The 17261-nt window shown below is 44.2% G+C and overlaps 1 protein-coding gene across 3 annotated transcripts in view; it reads left to right on the forward strand.

Annotated features, from left to right (window-relative positions):
• The window catches only part of RFTN1 (raftlin, lipid raft linker 1), a 200368-nt gene that overhangs the window by 104445 nt on the left and 78662 nt on the right, over positions 1–17261 (forward strand). The window lies entirely within an intron of this gene.

The following is a 17261-nucleotide window of genomic DNA, read 5'->3' on the forward strand; positions in this document are numbered from 1 at the left end:
CTCCTTGGACCTGGGTCTCTGAGCAGCCCCACAGGGGTGCAACCCCCTACTCCGTACACACATGGCTCAGGCTGAAGATGACTCAGAAACAAGGTAGCTTCCCCCCTTCCCAGGCAGGCAGGACCCTGGACCTTATCCTTTAAGGCTGGGTTGGCAGTAATGGCTGATAGGCCTGGGCCCACTGCTCAGACTCCCTGCAAACCTTCAAGGTGGTGTGACCCACACCCCCAGCCTAAATCCCACCTTCCACTTGTCCTGTGGGTCTTCATTGCCATGAGCCACCTTTCTTTCTAGTGCGAGAGCACCCTGGAGTCCTGCGGCCACTGGCATGAAGTTATACCGGAGAAAATGGCCTAGTTGCAGGAGAATCATTCTCTGCCCAGTTATGTGTCTGGGTTTGAACTTCTCTTCATGCCCTATGAGGTTTCCTGCCTCATTGCAGGGTTCACTTGAGTTTCAATACAAAATATACGGCCGAAGGAATGTCCTTGCCCAAACTGGGACTAAGTTCATTCCTTAATGCTTTCCTTGTTCTCTCTCACCCACTCTTCCACAGTAATTGACAGTTCCCTATCCCATAGAGGGGATGATGCTTTGTTTGAGATCCAGTCTGTCCATTAGTGAACTCATTAATGAATAGTGTTGGCCATCAGCTTTGGGCGAGAACTAGTCCTTGACCCCTTGGTGCTTGGACACAGAGGATGAAACGTCTGTGCTCCCTGACCTCATGTCCTCATACCTAGAAGGCAGACCTGGGAGGAGGGAGGAGGCAGCAGGGTGGAAGGGCAGCAGACACCATGTGGCCTGGCTGTCAGGGAGGTCCCTCGTGCCAAGACAGAAAGGATGGATAAGGGTCCCCTGGTGATGGCGCTGCACAGGAAAGGTTGGGGAGACCTCCAAACAGAGGGAGCAGCATGTGTGAGGGCCTGGTGCAAGAGCAACTGAGGGGAATCAAAAGATCAGAGAAGCTTTGGGGGAAGTAAGGGAGTGCAAGGGTTGGGGGTAGGGGCCAGGATTCTGCTGTAAATGCCAGGGGGTGGGGGGAGTGGTTTGCTGTTCAGAAGAGTGAAATAATAGTTTGTTTCTTTAAACACCCAGTGACTCCTTTGTTGTTGGTTCTCTTCCTGTCTGCCTGCCTTCAACGTTGATTGAGTGTTCAGGCTCAACAAGGCCTTAGAAATAACTCCCTGCCCTGTGTATGGTTGGGGACTAAGACCAGGAGACTGGGTCAACATTCCTGATCATTTTACTGGGATAATGGAGACTCTTTCTGCTCTAGTGGAATTCAGATAATTACTTAAGAAATGGGGGTGGTAGTGGTGTTGGAGAGTAGGGAAGGAAAAAATGAAACAAGATGGGATCGGGAGGGAGACAAACCATAAGAGAATAAGAGAGTCTTAATCTCACAACCCCCCCCCCCCCCCGCCCAGGGTTGCTGGGGGGAGGGGAGTATGGAGAGGGTGGTTGGGTGATGGACATTGGGGAGGGTATGTGCTATGGTGAGTGCTGTGAAGTGTGTAAGCCTGATGATTCACAGACCTGTACCTCTGGGGCTAATAATACATTATATGTTAATAAAAATAATTAATTTTAAAAAAGGAAATGGGCGGCAAGGCATTTTTTTGTTCACACATGCATAAACTGGACAATACAAGTGTTTGTATAAGTCACGTAGATGTCTACATAAAAAGGGTCCTCTTGGGCGCCTGGGTGGCTCGGTGGGTTGAGCCGCTGCCTTCGGCCCGGGTCATGATCTCAGGGTCCTGGGATCGAGTCCCACATCGGGCTCTCTGCTCAGCTGGGAGCCTGCTTCCTCCTCTCTCTCTCTCTCTCTCTGCCTGCCTCTCTGCCTACTTGTGATCTCTCTCTGTCAAATAAATAAATAAAATCTTTAAAAAAAAAAAAGGGTCCTCTTTTCTGGTGATGCAGATAAAATGCTCTAGTAGTGATATATATATCTAGTAGTGATATATCTAGTAGTGATATATTAAAGGTGGAACTTACCCCATGATCTGAGTACTGGGGGAAAAAATCATTTTAGAAATAGGCTTGTAATCAAGAGTGGGATGCTTGGAATATTTAAGGGGTAGGTGGGTAAGGGAGGCACATGAGACTTTGTCCATACTATCAAGTGTGCTCTTGTAAAAACATATGATTTGAGGGCTGCCTGGGTGATTCAGTCAGAGAGCAGCCAACTCTTGATTTCAGCTCAGGTCACGATATCATGCATCATGAGATTGAGCCCTGTGTTGGCTCCAAGACTGCTTGGGATTCTCTCCCTCTATCCCTCCCCCTGCACCTGCATGTTCTTGCTCTCTGTCTCATGAATAAATGAATAAATCTTTAAAAAAAAAAAAAACTAACAAAAACCCACATAACTTGGTGTTTTTGTCTTAAACAAACCAGATCACTGGCATGACTGTCCCATTACAGTGTGCCTGTATAAGGTCTTAAGGAGAAAGCGGCTGATTAGTGGGCACCCAGATACTGGTGTGTGTAGTGTTTATAGTGCAGGTAGACATTTGTGTGTGTGTGTGTGTGTGTGTGTGTGTGTGTGAGAGAGAGAGAGAGAACACACATGTGTGCACATCAGTATCTAATAGTTCATTTAATTAGCTCATTCTGTGCTTCTGTAAGAATTATGTTTTTAACACTTTGAAAATTATATACTTTAAAAAGCCCACTGGTGACATCCTGCTCCTGCAGTGCCCCTGGTTTTCCAACAACAAGCATTGGGTCCAGGCAGACTAGACAACTTGCACACTAGGAGATTTCTAACCCACAGTTGGTCTTCTTCTGTGTATCCCAGCCTCTCTCCTCTCAGTCCCTTTAAATAGAGGGTTGGTTCATGATCATGGTCAGCAGGCACAGGTAAGGTTTCCTGCCGATGGCTCGGGGTTGTTGAGATCGTCCCGCCATTTGTCCCTTCCTGTCCAGTGTGGCTGAGGGCCGGACCTTGGAAGGATCCAGCCACTGGGTCTGGGCCTTCTTCCCTCTGCTCCTCTTTGTTATTGGACAAGATTTCTCGAGAAGGCACCACTTCTGTGTGCAAAGAGCAGAGGGGAACCGAATATCCCTCTGTAAGATCAACAGCCTATTCCAGCTGATGGCAGAATTTACACATGTGTAAATTTTTCTGTCATCACACAGGTAGAAGACCCTGGGAGCTCCCTGGGAAGAAAAATACTAAAAACCACTTGTGTCTTTTCAGTAAATATTTAATGAATATCCTGGTCCCTATTTGTAGAGAGAGAGAGTGGTGACACTTGTTAATTGCCATTCACTTAGGCCAGGATGAAGCTGAGCCACCGGCGGCTACAGCTTACAGTCATTACTTTTTATCTGGGTCATTATTTTGTGTGAAATAATGGCTCCTGTTCCTATGACAAGCAGATCCATCTTACGATGAGATGGTAATTAACTCATTTTGTCATTGTACCATCACACAGGATAAGCTCATATTCTCTGCATATTAGAATTAAATTCAAAGTGATTAGATTTTTTTTTCTTAAGAACAAGGGCCCGCTATTATTTTTCCACCGAATGTTTCAAATTAGCAGAACTTTTGGATAGAGAACATGGATGGCAGGAGGGAAAGGCGATTTCATTATTTTCCACAATTAGGAAAAATAAAATCATCTGTATCTGTGTCATGTAAAATTAGCCGAAGGTGCGGTAATTTTCAGGCCCTCTCCATCATGATTTTCTGCAGAGGGCGAAGGGAATTATATAAAGATGACTCTGTTCCTTTCAGTGCGGTCTGATGATTTCTCTGCACACTTTAGCTGCTCAAATTAAATCTGGGCTACCGCTTTTTGTTTTTCCCCTCTTGTTTCCTGCTGTGCTCCATCCAACCAGCCCTTTCTGTAAATTATTTATTATGGATGACAAAACATTTAAAAGGCAGATTTATGGGCAGACTCAGAGAGACTGTATGTTCCAAGTCCTGGAACCGAATGCTCCAGGGACAAAGAGTCTCAAGGCTCATGGAGAGCCGAGGGGCCGTCTTTGCTCCTATGAGACAAAGATTTGGTCACCAGGTACTTCCGGAGCTTGTCTCATGTGGCTGGTGGATTTGTGGGGCCCCTTGGAATTTCCTGTTCTTCACAGTTCCCAAGGAGATTGTAAAGAGACAGAATGATGTCATACAAAGGGCTTACATGTTCATCTTCGAATTCCTTTATGTTCTTTGGAGCTTCTTGGGAAAGTGCTCAAATGTTTGGAAAGCCCTTTGAAGATCTCAGAGTTGCACACATTTTCTGGTTTGTGTTTCAACTAATTTTGGTCAAGAGGCCTGACTGGTAGTGGTGTCTCCCTTCTAGACAGGAGGAAAGAGCTCTGAGAAGAGGAGGGCTTTGCCCAGGGGCTGGGACTGTTCAAGGATGCAGCCCAGGGAAGGTCTTTCTACAGGACAGCCAGCAGTGGACGGCAGTGGGACTCAGTTGGAGCAGGAAGGTTCTGTGGCCAAGTGGGGAAGGTTTTAGAGAGGTGTGGTATACAGTGAGGGCCCTGAAAAGCGAGGGGTGAGGCCAACTATATTGTTCTTGGTAAAGGTAAGAGTGTGGAATGAGAGAGCTCAAGGCTGAGAGTCAAGTTCTGTTGGGCTGCAGTTTGAGACGAACAAAGGGAAGAGGAAGCCTGTTCTGGGCAGTGTTCTTTTGATGACTTGAAACAGCGCCCTACTCAAGGCAGCTCAGGAGGGGTACAGCAGGGTTTACTATAAAGATGGAGGAGCTGGCTGGAGCCCCTGCAGCAGAATACAGGGGAGGGGGAGAGGGAAGAGGAGGACTGACAAGGGGGCAGGGAGGAGGGGGAGGAGAAAAGGGAAGGAAAAGATTGGGCTCTCTGGCTGTATTATATGCTGCTGACCCATATTTCTGTATCTATAGGTTTATTTGAATTTTAAATGGAATTTCACTGCACCGAGGGAATTTCTCTGTGTGCCAGACACTATAGTCTTAACCCCCATCTCATCCCCTCTGAAGGCTTAGCCCCATTTTATAGGTGGAGAAACTGAGGCACAGAAAAGCTATGCAGTTGGCCCAGTTACAACTCTGAAAGGCAGAACTAAGGTCTGAAGCCAGCCTGGGTGAGCCAGAGGCCACGTTTGTGACCGTTGGGCCATGTTGCCTCTTCTGTGTGGTGCTCAGGGACTGAGGAGGGCTGTCTCAGTTGGAGGAGAGACGGCATGGGAGGCGGACAGGTGTAACTGGGTCCGGTACATGGAGACAGATTTAGAGCCTGGGTCTCTTGGCCTTGCTGCCCATCAGAGAGAGCCACACCCCCAGCCATTGTCCAGGTGAGACGTCAGGGTCTTTGCCCTCAAGCTCTCAGCTCTGCGCTCTGCCCCTTAGGTTCACACCCCTTTATGATGGAGCAGGGAGCACTGACCCACACAATCATCTTAGAACTAGGTCTAACACTGGATCCCAGAAACATTGGAATGTAGGCAATTGAGGGGAGATGAGGCTGACCCCTGCCTTGTCCTATGGGGGCCAACTCATGGTCAGAAACTCAGTGGCTTGGTTTAAACTAGATGGTTGTCCTTTCAAAAACCAAATGGTGCTGCTTAAGTCTTGGCTGTAAGAAAAGAACTTGACAGATCTTTAAAATCTAAGCGGCTTCTTTTAATGAAGTAGAATATCCTAAATCCTCAGGATTACGAAACTTTGCCTGTAGTATATAAATGACTCATCATTTGCTTTCTGTCTGATTGCTGAGCGTTAGGGCCTCATTTCTACAAGTGTGGTGCAGAGAGTTTAATTTTAATTAGTGCAAGACAGGAGAAATACATGTAAAGGGCTTCCCTTACATCCCTACACCCCCACCTACCCCCAAGCCAAGCAAATTGTGCCATTTTAAAAAGGTGAATCTGTTAGGAGCGGGGGAGGAGTGAAGGCAGAATGGCGTGTAAATGATCATGTCCTCAGAGTGGAAGACAGAACTGAGGGGCAGGCGGGGAAAAGGCTGGGGTGACAAGTGAGGCATTGCTGGAGGAGAGGGCTATCCTGTTTGCTTTGGTCTCCAGAACTTAATAAACATTTGTCAAGGGAATGAACAAATTAAAAGAGAAATGCAGAGGAAGAATCATTAAGATTGTTTCATAGAAGGGGAGGGAGGACCCTAAAATGACACTCAGGTGACTGAAGTGTGAGGTAGGGTCACTTGTGAGGATGGGGAACACATGAGGAACCAGAAAGGTAACGAGGTTGGTGATGGACTTGTTAGGACTGAAGAACTGGTAGTACACTCAGAGAACATTCTAGAAGACAGTTGTGGTTGTTGGGCTGGACTTCAGGAGGACTCTAGGAATGGAGCTGGTGTCATATGAGGTGCAGTCACAGAGGCCCACAGGATCAGTAGGCAGTGGCAGGTGATGACAGAGGGAAGGAGGTCCAGGTGGTCATCTGGGTGGCACAGGCCCATCTCAGAGGGGTAGCCACCACTTAGCATCGACTCACTGTTGCCTAGTGGAAATACCAAGCCAGCTGTATTTTGGTTGGCTAAACTTGCTCTACAGCAACTTTAGAGAAGTTGATAATGTTTTTATTTTCTTACTCTGAAGTCCCTGGGTTTTTCACCATAAGCTAATCAAAAAGTTTAGAACTGTAAGAGCTAGGTCAGTGTTTCTCAAATTATCTGTGGTGAAGGACTAGTTTCTTTGTTTCTTTGATTTGTTTTTTGTTTTTTTTTCCAGTCTGTTGAGAAGTGATACTTTAGAAAATACAATTAAAATATGGTGGCATTGTTGAAGAGCCAGAAGAGAGTCTACATGCTCACTCTGACTTCATGCACCTATCTGGTCATGGATTGTTAACAGAAAGTTGGTGGAGCAGCAGTGAGCTGAGAACCACACGTTGAATAGCCACTGGTTGAGGTGGCAAAGCCTTGGATGGAGTCATGACCTAAGAACAATTGTGCTTGCAGAGGGGAGAGAGGAGAGCATTATGGCTAGAGTACTGGGGAGGACCCAGAGAAGGAGAAAAAGAAAGAACTTCTCTGGAGTAAGGGGGAAAAAGGAAGAACATGATGTCACAGAATCTGGGGTAAGAGAATAGTACAAAAGCAGGAAAGAGGTCGAGTCAGCAGCCACTGGTTGGATGACCCACTGGGTTTGGCCACCAGAAGCTATTGGTTAATCTTGCGAGAGCAGTTTTTAAGAGTAAAGAAGGCCTCCCTCCATGGGTTTAAGAGCCTATGAGTTTGGAAAGAGAGAAAGGAAGTGGTGGCTCAGGATACAGGTGGAGGAAGTTTTGTTTGCTGTCAGTGGGAGCTAAAAGCTACCAGTAGAGAGGAGAAAGTTAAAGTCAGAGGTGAGTTAAAGGTGGAGGCAGGCCCAGGTTGGGTCAGCCCAGAGACTGGGCATCAGCTGCTGATGGGACTGGATGCCCAGTCCTCAGGCTTGGGGAGGTGGTAGGTGGACCCTCATAGGCTTAGATGCTCAGAGTGGAGAGAAAATGTAAGTCCTGCTGCCTGGAGGCCTCTGTTTTATTATCAAGTGCCTTTCCTGTCCCAGCCCCTCTTGATCCTCTGTCCCCTTGCTATTTTCTTTGACTTGAGACCTTCCTGTTCTGTCCGGGAAACTTAGTTGAAGTTAATCTGAGCCTGAGGGGAGGGAGGGAGCTGTATGTTTGTCTAGATCACTCCCCAAAAAACAAGACAAATTCTTCATCTTCATTGACTCTCTCTGCATGAATCCAAGATCCGGCAGCAGTGGGCCAAAATGCATTCTTGCTTTTTTGAACAGATCATTGAGGACCCCTATGTGGGGGCATCCAGGGACTCCTTAGTGAGCCAGTGCAGGTAATGTCCGTAGTCACATGAAGCTTACAGTGTAGCTGAGGACACAGACATGGAACAGGTCTCCTGATGGAGGCATAATCACAAATGGTTAATGCTCCAGAGCAGAACATGGTGAGAGACACTGACCCAGGCTACAATCTTCTTTGTACAAAGAAGTGGTGTTTGCACTGCAATCTAAGGGGTAAACAGGGAGAGTCGGGGCTAGTGGTTAGGGAATAGCTTGGACAGAGGCCACAAGGTGGGACAGAGCACGTTTGGTGCAAGGAATGGGAAGGAGGCCATTGTGATTTGACCGCAGAAAGGAGGGTAAGTGCTTGCTCACTGAGGCTTGGGAGGTAGCTAGGACTTACCTCTGGGCTCAGGATTTGGGTCTTACCCCAAATGCAATGGAAGTCACTGGAGGGTTTTAAGGAGGAGCTAAAGAATGATACCAGATAGATACTTTGGGAAGAGATGTGAGGACTAGATTGGAGGCAGGAGTAGGTGGAGTTAGGACACTGTTGGAGTATCTCTGTGTAGACGGTTGGAGATTGTAGCTTTACTTACAGTTGGAGTGGAGGTGTGGAGAGGAGGTTTGACTTGAGAACTATGGAGCCAAGGAACTCAGCAAGGTAAGAGAATAGTACAAATTGGATTGGGTCACAGGGTGTGGCGGAGAGGAGCAGATTTGGCCTGTGCAACTGAATGGACAGGAGCCTTTGCTGAGATTAGGAGGACTATGGACCAGGGCCTTATTTCTCCAGTGCAGGAGCTCACAGCAGCCATCTGGGCTGGCGACACCAGCTGGAAAATGCTAATTGAAACTTGATCATGGATGAAATCACTGAGGAAGGAAGGATGCTGAGCCCTGAGGAATTCCAGCACTGAGTGCCATGCAGAGAAAAGAGGCAGAAAGGAAGTCACTAAGAGGTCTGAGGGAAACTGGAACAGAGAGGGCGATGGAGGTTGACAGTATCTCAGCAAGGGAGGGTTGTCAACCCTGTTCGTGTATCAAGACTACAAATCAGAAAGGTGATGTGGCCGTGAGGTCATTGGCCACCTCTGTGGAACGTGGTTTGGTGGCTTTTCCCTTTCCAGCACGCAAGGCCTGTTCCAAAATATCTTTAGGTTATGCTCAAAAGGTCTTTCACAAGGCCTGTTCCAAAATATCTTTAGGTTATGCTCAAAAGGCCTTTCACAAGGCCTGTTCCAAAATATCTTTAGGTTATGCTCAAAAGGCCTTTCACAAGGCCTGTTCCAAAATATCTTTAGGTTATGCTCTAAAACCACTGTCCTTTACCCTATAGAACTCGTGTGTGTTCCTGTGTTCTTCCTGGTTCTGAGGTTTCTAGTCTTGTGAAGTGGGTTGGTTTTTTTTTTTTTTTTTTCACTTTTAAATTTAAGATGTTCTTCCTTTCCATGGGCTTGCTGAATTATCTTCATTGTTCTCCTTAATGTAATTTTTTATTAAGTAACTGAATTTTAACACCCGGCGGGGGGATTAGAACTTGCCCATGTGTGAAACATTGCAATTATATGTAATTTTTAGCTTTTGCAACACATAGTGCATGAAATAATAATAATAAGCACACTTGTAGGTTAAAACGGAAACAGAATTAACTGGGGATTCCTAAAATGGCAGTTAGATGTGTCTAGAGCAGAAAGCAGCCTGTTCTTGGCTGTGTGGGCAGCCTGTGGTTGTCAGGCCTGCATTTCTTTGTGGTCTTTGCAGAGAAATTGCCCTAAAACCAAGGAATCAGATAACATTCTAGGGGCTAGTGGAGCAGACAAAAGACTAGAGGGAAAAGAGAAAATATGTCAAGAGAGGTGGCTAATAGGCGCCAATGAATGTTTTATTCTAGGGAGAAATTCAGCCTGGGTGGATGGCTTCCCACCCTCCTGGGTTGCATTTGGCCCAGTGGGAGGCTGATATCTTTTCCATCCCCACTTGTGGGGAGAAGGCTGTTGATGCCAGGGCGCATACAACTTTCTCTAGTTTTAAGGGTTTTAAGGAGGAGCCGGATGCTTCGTTGGCTGTAGGCAAGCCTGTGAGGTCCTGAACCTGAGGAAGATGTGTGCTTCTCCAGGACACAGCTGTGGCCCCACTTGAGATGTACCTCGCTCTCACAGCTATTGAAGTCGGCATCAGAAGGAGTCTGACTGAGCTAGGATGACCACCACGTTCTAGTTCCCAGTGCCTCCAAATTCTGCTTATAGCAGACCGTGATTTTCCTTTGGGGCTGATGGTAAAACCTAAAGGAGCTATAGATCTGGAGTTCCTTCCTCTTAAGCCAGTGCCTCTTGAAAATGTGCCTTTCCTGCAGTGCTCCTCAGCAAAAAGGGTGCTGTAGTCCACGTGTTTGGGGAATACACATGTTGTAAATCCTCTTGGAAAGGGTCATGATGCTCCTCAAAAGAGTTAAGGTTCTGAAAAGGTCTTCAGTAAGAAACCTGCTTATTTACCTCACCTGGGCATTTCTCAGGTATAATTTAAGAACTTTCCCCTTGCTTCTCCTCTTTCCCAGACACCTATTTCTGTCCCCACCAGGGACAATCACGGGTGGTTAGCAGCAGAGGGGTCAGTCTTCTCTCTTTTTACAGTGGGATCCTAGCGTCTCCCAGCTGCACACAATGGCCATCGTTCACAAGCATGAAAGACTTTATTGCACTTCCTCTGTTCTACTAAAACAGGTTTTTATGCCCAGACAGACACTTGGTGGTTCCTAACCCTCCCCCAAACCTCTAATGAAGGGAAAATCTGGAGCAGAGCAATTTAAAACTCCCTCCTCTCTTTTGTCACTCTAGAAAGACATGTGCTCAGCGCCTCTGTCATTCTTCTTGCTTTTTAATAACACACATAGCAATCTTCTAACACATAGTCAGCAAAAACTAGGTCATTGGATTTGTTGACAGCTGTGGAATCATAGATAGCGTTTGCCCGGCTGTCTGGGTCCGTTCGTGCTTATCTGACCACGGGCCTTTAAAAGAAGCACTGGTTTCTTGGGCACGTTTCCCCTTTTCTTCTTTCTCCCCCTCTCCCCACCCTGCACTCCACCATAGTTGTTAATCAGATCTTCAAATATATTGGTTTTTCCAGCTTTGATTTCTCATTCTTTTATCTCTCCCCTGTAGTTGCTAATCAAAAGTGGCATTTTATTCCTTGGCAGTGCTCTCCAATAGAAATATAATTTCAGCCACCCATGTAATTTAAAATTTTCTGGTAGACATGTTAAAAAGGTAAAAACAAGGGTGGAATTAATTTTAGTATTATGTTTTATTTGGCTATGTTTAGTACTATGCTTTATTTTATATATATATATAAAATATATATATATATATATATATATATATATCTCATAACCAGAATACTATGTTTCCAACCTGTAATGAGATATTTTATATATATATTTTTTCAAACGAAATCTTTGAAATCTGGTATATATTTTACACTTGTATCACATCTCAACTTGGATGTTACCTTTCCAACAGTTAAAGTGAAATATCGTACAAAATAAGGTTTTAACACTCGACGAGGGGATTCGAACTTGCCCTTGTGTTTAACAGAAAAAGAATTATTTTCTACTGCTTCATTTTTAAAATTTAAGTTGAAGTTAATTAAAATTCAATAACGTGAAAAATTCAGCTCCTTCATTGCTTTGCCCACATTATAAGTCCTTGATAGCCACTTATGGCTAGTGGTTGCTATCATGGACAGCATAGTTCTGTGGGGTTCATTTATTTTAAGCAGTTTCAGTTCTCTGTGTTTTCTAGTTGACACAAAAAAAATTGTGGTTGAGGCTTGTTGGCCACAAGAAGCAAGGAACAGTATCAGTACGTAGTGAATATTGGATAAGAGAGGAAAACTTTCCCCATGGAAAGATCCAAAACACAGTTTGGAGCAACTTTAGAACCTTTTAGGAATATATTTGAAATAATTAAATTTTTGTTTATAATATTAAGTATTAATTTAGTTGTGCTTGCCCTTTTTTTGACATATAAAATATAGCCATTTGGAAATAATACTTTTCTCCCCATGTTTACATTTCATGAAACATTTTTATTCCTACTCTTTTAATGCTTCTTTGCCTTTAGCGTCTTTATCATCACCAGAGTGACTTTTTGGGGCATCTAAAATAAGGTTTCAAGCTCATCATATTTACTTTCATCCAAGTTGTTTGGAATCCAGCACTTTAAAGATTCATGAGTGATGCCATCACTAGAAGCTCTAAGTAAAAATAAATACTCATTCGTTTAATGCTAGGATAGTTGTTGGTTTTTTTTTCTTATCCAGCTCAGTGGTGAATGAGAAATCTCCATAATGTAACCCCTTACTCTGCATTGCCCTTTTAAAAAACTCTTTCTATTAAAGATAAGGTAAATACAGGAGGATGCATCAATCATAAGTGTACAGCTCAGTGAGGTGCACAAAATGAATGCACCTGGGTAACCAGCAACTAAGTCAAGAAATGGAATAGCCCAAAGCCCTCTTCTGGCCATTCCCATCACTTCCCTCTACCTCCTCCCCAGAGACAGCCTGTGTAATTTCTAACACCAAAGGTTAGCTTCGCCTGGTTTTGAACTTTATACAAGTGGAATCTCTTGTAAATGGCCTTTTTTGCTCAACAGTCAACACTCTGTGAGTCCCTTCAGGGTCCTGGTAGTTTGCTCAATTGTGTATAGAATTTGTACACTGCTTTTTTAAATGCCGTCTTTGAGAAACATGCATGCTGCAGCCCCCAAAAAGGTTGTTCATGCCACAGGAATTATTTTAAATTTTTGTTAGATGCGTTTCCCTCCTAAAAAATTAAGTCCATCAGATGACTTTAATTAAGTTCTCAAACCAGTTTTGATTAACGTGTTTTTCCTAGTAAGCATTTTGTTGTTCAAAATAAAGTGGCAGAGAGCCCTTGTATTGTGAGAGACTTTGTAAAAAGTCTTGCAGTGTGTGAAGTAATGCATTCCCTCTTTCTTGAGAAATAACACTTATGGGGTAAAACCCAGGGTGTAACCAGGAGACCAGCGTGGGACTGGGTATGGGGCTGTGTATCTCCCCTTTCAGCTTACAGTGGGGGGCTTGCGTGGGGGGAGGGGTCATCATATCACCATTAGTGAATGAATGCTATTTTAACTCTTGTCAGGAGAGATCATTTGTATGGACTTTCCTCCCCCTAAATATCTGCTTGGCTGGCTGCTTCACTTCCTTCAGATCTCTGCTCAAGTTCACTTCTCAGTGAGCCCACCCACCCTGCCCACCATTTTTTTAAAAAAGAGCACCTAATGCCTCACCACTCCCCAGCCTCCTGATTCCCTCTACTCTTCTCTCTCGATCTCTCTCCCCTATAGCTCTTTTTGCCTCCCAGAGCTATTTTACTCTCTTCACTTGGTTATTATGTTTATTGTTTCTTGTCTCTTGTTTCCATGCCAAGAAGAGTGTAGGTCGTATGGCAGATGTGCAGGGAATATTTATGGAATGAAAGAGCGAGAGCTGGTGGGTTTCCGAGGCTTGAGCAGTATCAGAATTGTGTAGACAGATGCTTTCAGAGGTAATGCAGTGATGATAAAGGAGACAGACATTCATACATTTTTCTTTTTCCCTGTAACTTGCAGTAACTTTTCCCAGGGTTCAGGGTGTTCGAAACCTGTTGAGTATAACCCTTTCTGGAAGTGACTTGTGAAGGTCCTCCTGTCACCCGTTTCTACTCCGTGCTTCTCAGCAGACACGTTTACAAATATGGAAATTACTGTTATCACCAGGAAAGTTTCCAAAGTGACATGCATGCATCTATCTCTCTATCTATCTTTCTTTATGAGATGGAACATGTTTTGAGTGCTAATTATGCACCGTCAGTGAACACATGTCGGGTTCGCAGCACAGGTTGAACTTCCCCGTCTGCGTTGTTCAGAGGTGGCGAACATCCCCACTCAGTGAGACCTCCTGTCTGCCAGATTTGTGTGGGATCCAGCACAGACAATGAATGTGGGAATCTGGAGCGGCCCCACGGCATGCGGAGGGTGGGGTGTCTCCTCTGAGAAGTGGAGTTTATCCTGCCAAGCAGTTAGGCTGCCTCTTGTATCTTCACCCGAAACTGGAAGGTTTCATTTGGATTGCTTGAGATTATGTGGAATCTTTCTGAGGGTTTTTGAGAACCAATGTGACAGGATTACCGCCCCGTAAGGTTTTCCCCTTTACTGCCTTGGGGGAGAATTCCCACTCAGAGAGCAGGTCATGCCAGGATCAGTTGGTGGTTTTGAACAGGCTTGTAGGGAAAGGTGGGGGAAAGCATTTGGACACAGAGTATTCATTTACTGAAACTGACTTGGCTCCTCAAGGAGAACTCTGGAATTTTAAAAGTCCAATTCCAGAATTTTCTTCTGATTCCAGTAAGGGAAACTTGTGACTTAAGCAAGGCACAACACTTCTGAATTCTTTGTTTCTTCCCTGTAAAATGAGGCTTTTGCACATTGATAATCTCTAATATTCTGTGATTCTGTGGTCAGTCTAGCCTCATCAAAGAGGTTTATTTGACTAATTTTTTTTTAAAGATTTTATTTATTATTTGACAGAGAGAGATACAGTGAGCGAGAGAGGGAACACAAGCAGGGGGAGTGGGAGAGGAAGAAGCAGGCTTTCCACTGAACAGGGAGCCTGATGCGGGGCTTGATCCCAGGACGCTGGGATCATGACCTGAGCTGAAGGCAGACACTTAACAAGTGAGCCACCCAGGTGCCCCTATTTGACTAATTTTTTATGGTTTATGATGGTGGCATGCTGGATTTGAACACCAGACAGGCTCATTTTAGTATTCCCTGTGCTCTCCATCCAGTAAATCAATGTTTGCTGAGTGATAACTGTTTTTGTCTTTCCCCTTAATTAACAACTGTGACCAGAGTTTAATATAAGGGTTTAATATAAGATTTTTATATTGTAAGTATATATAATATAATATAATATATTATAAAATATTATAAGTACTTATAATATAATTATATTATAAGGGTTTAATTTAAGAGTTTAATATAAGATTTTTGCACATTTCTTTCTTTTTTTTAAGGTTAGAAGTCGGCGTTGCAGTCTGAGTGAGACTCCAATTGAAAAAAACATGTTGTGAGGAAAATCAAAACTTTAAATGATTCACTTGTTGGATCACTTCTGACCTAAGTGCTTACAGGACTAAAAACTAAGATATATTATCATGATGTGGGTGGTGCTGTGATCTGTAAAAGGAACACAAGGATATGTATGTTTAGACAAAAGATCCAAGTATTCTAATAACCAGTTATTATACATTTAGCCTAAGCAGTCAGAGAAAATGGGTCAAACCAAAGTTTCCCATATAATTCATTACTCCCAATCTATATCTTCATTCTGTTAGCCTTACAGAAATATTCCTGCATATTGGAAAGGTAGCTGGAGAGGATTGGTAGTAGGCACGTAATTAGATGCGATATTAGGAATGTTATTGTTTGGGGTAGTAACAGTATTATTGGTGAGGGTGATAGGAATGGTATATTGGTAGGAGTAGTGGGGAATCTTATTTTTTTCCCCAGTTTTATGTGATATGTGACAAATAACACTGTGTAAATTTAAAGTGTACATGATGATTGTGTATACCTACATATTGTGAAGTCATTGCTACATTTAGGTTAATTAACATATCCATAGTTACCTTTTTTTTATGGTGCAAGCGTTAACCTCTAGTCTTTTACCAAATTTCCATTATGCAGTGTGTACGGTATTGTTAACAATAGTCATCACGGTGGGCATTACATTCCCAGAACATATTAATCTTATAACTGTAAATTTGTACCCTTTGACCCCCAGCTCCCTGTTTCTCTCTGTTTCTGTGAGTTTGCCTTTTTTAGATTTCACGGATAAGTTCTATCCTATAGTATTTGTCGTCTCCTGCCTGACTTATTTCACTTAGCATCATGCCCTCCAGGTCCACCCATGTTGTTGCAAATGGTAGGATTTCATTCTTGTTAATGGTTGTCCATCGTTTACATATACCACGTTTTCTTTAAAGGAGGTTGTTATTGGCAGCAGAGATGGGGATGTTATCGTTGGGGGCAGTAAGGGTGTTATTGGTGGGGTGATAAGGATATTATGGAGCAGAAGACAAAGAAGGTTTTATAAAGAAAGCATCTTCAGGGCGCCTGGGTGGCTCAGTGGGTTAAGCCGCTGCCTTCGGCTCAGGTCATGATCTCAGGGCCCTGGGATCTAGTCCCGCATCGGGCTCTCTGCTCAGCAGGGAGCCTGCTTCCTCCTCTCTCTCTCTGCCTGCCTCTCTGCCTACTTGTGATCTCTCTGTGTCAAATAAATAAATAAAATCTTTAAAAAAAAAAAAAAAAGAAAGCATCTTCAGAGAGGAAAAGGTTGGCGTATGGAGGACACAGGCAGTAGAAGTCAAAAGAAAATACCTGAAAAGATGGAAAAACCTTAAAAGAAAATGTTTAAATACATTCCTGGCAGAAATAAGGTTAGCTTTTGATGGAACTCTTTATCATTCAGTTGGTGTAGAAACTTCATTTCAGTGACTTCCCGTTTTGAATGAGAGACGCAGCTGCTCCTCTGACTACCTTCTGAGACCCTCCCCAGAGGGCAATGGAAGATTCTCTTTAGGACACCTGAAGAATAACAAGGACGAATTTTTTTCCCTGAGCTCATGCTTAGCAGAGGTCTTCACAACCCCTCCTGACTCTGACGGTGCCTGGGAATGTGGGCATTATTCTGTGTCATTCTTGAATAGTAAAATATCATCACTAATTCACATTCTGCACATTTGTAACTTGTGATAAACAAGAACCGAGCTCATGCTTGTCTACAGGTTTGCACAGCCAATTAATAATGGAAGGCACGCTGCAGGGGCAGTGCTCACCTCTGACTACCCGCTCATCCCAGCAGTTTGAATGCATCATTACAAACTGTGACGCTAATTACAAACTCTTCTTACCTTTCGATGCGAGCGTATCCCTCAAGGCCCACTTCTTGGAAGTATTCATGTTATCTTTTTTTACGTTTCTGCATATTTGAGAGCGCTGCTAGCTGCATCTGTTATAAAGGACGTGGGTTTGACTTGAAATGGCTATAGTCTGGTATCTTCCCAGGGGTATGAGTTAGTGAGGACTGCTGTATTTTAAGAGGAGGTCTATTGCCATGTAATGAACTACCCTGTCTTGCTCACAAATCTACAACTTGCGCAGCATTTGTCAGAGATAATTAATCTTTGTTCCACGTGGCGTAACCTGGGGCATCTTCACGTGGCTGGGGGACCTATCTTCAAGATGACGTCCTCACATGGCTGACAAGTTGTTGCTGGCTACAGGCCTCTCCAAGGCTCTTGGGATTCCTCAAAACATGATGGCTAGGTCCTAAGAGCAAGCATCCCAGGAGGACAAGGTGGACGTTCATTGAACTTTTATGACAAGGCCTCACCTTACTTTGCCTTACTCATTGGTCAAAACCATCACAGAAGCCCATA

Source organism: Mustela erminea, chromosome 1 (genome assembly GCF_009829155.1).
Source record: "Mustela erminea isolate mMusErm1 chromosome 1, mMusErm1.Pri, whole genome shotgun sequence".
NCBI classification, from domain to species: Eukaryota; Metazoa; Chordata; class Mammalia; order Carnivora; family Mustelidae; genus Mustela; species Mustela erminea.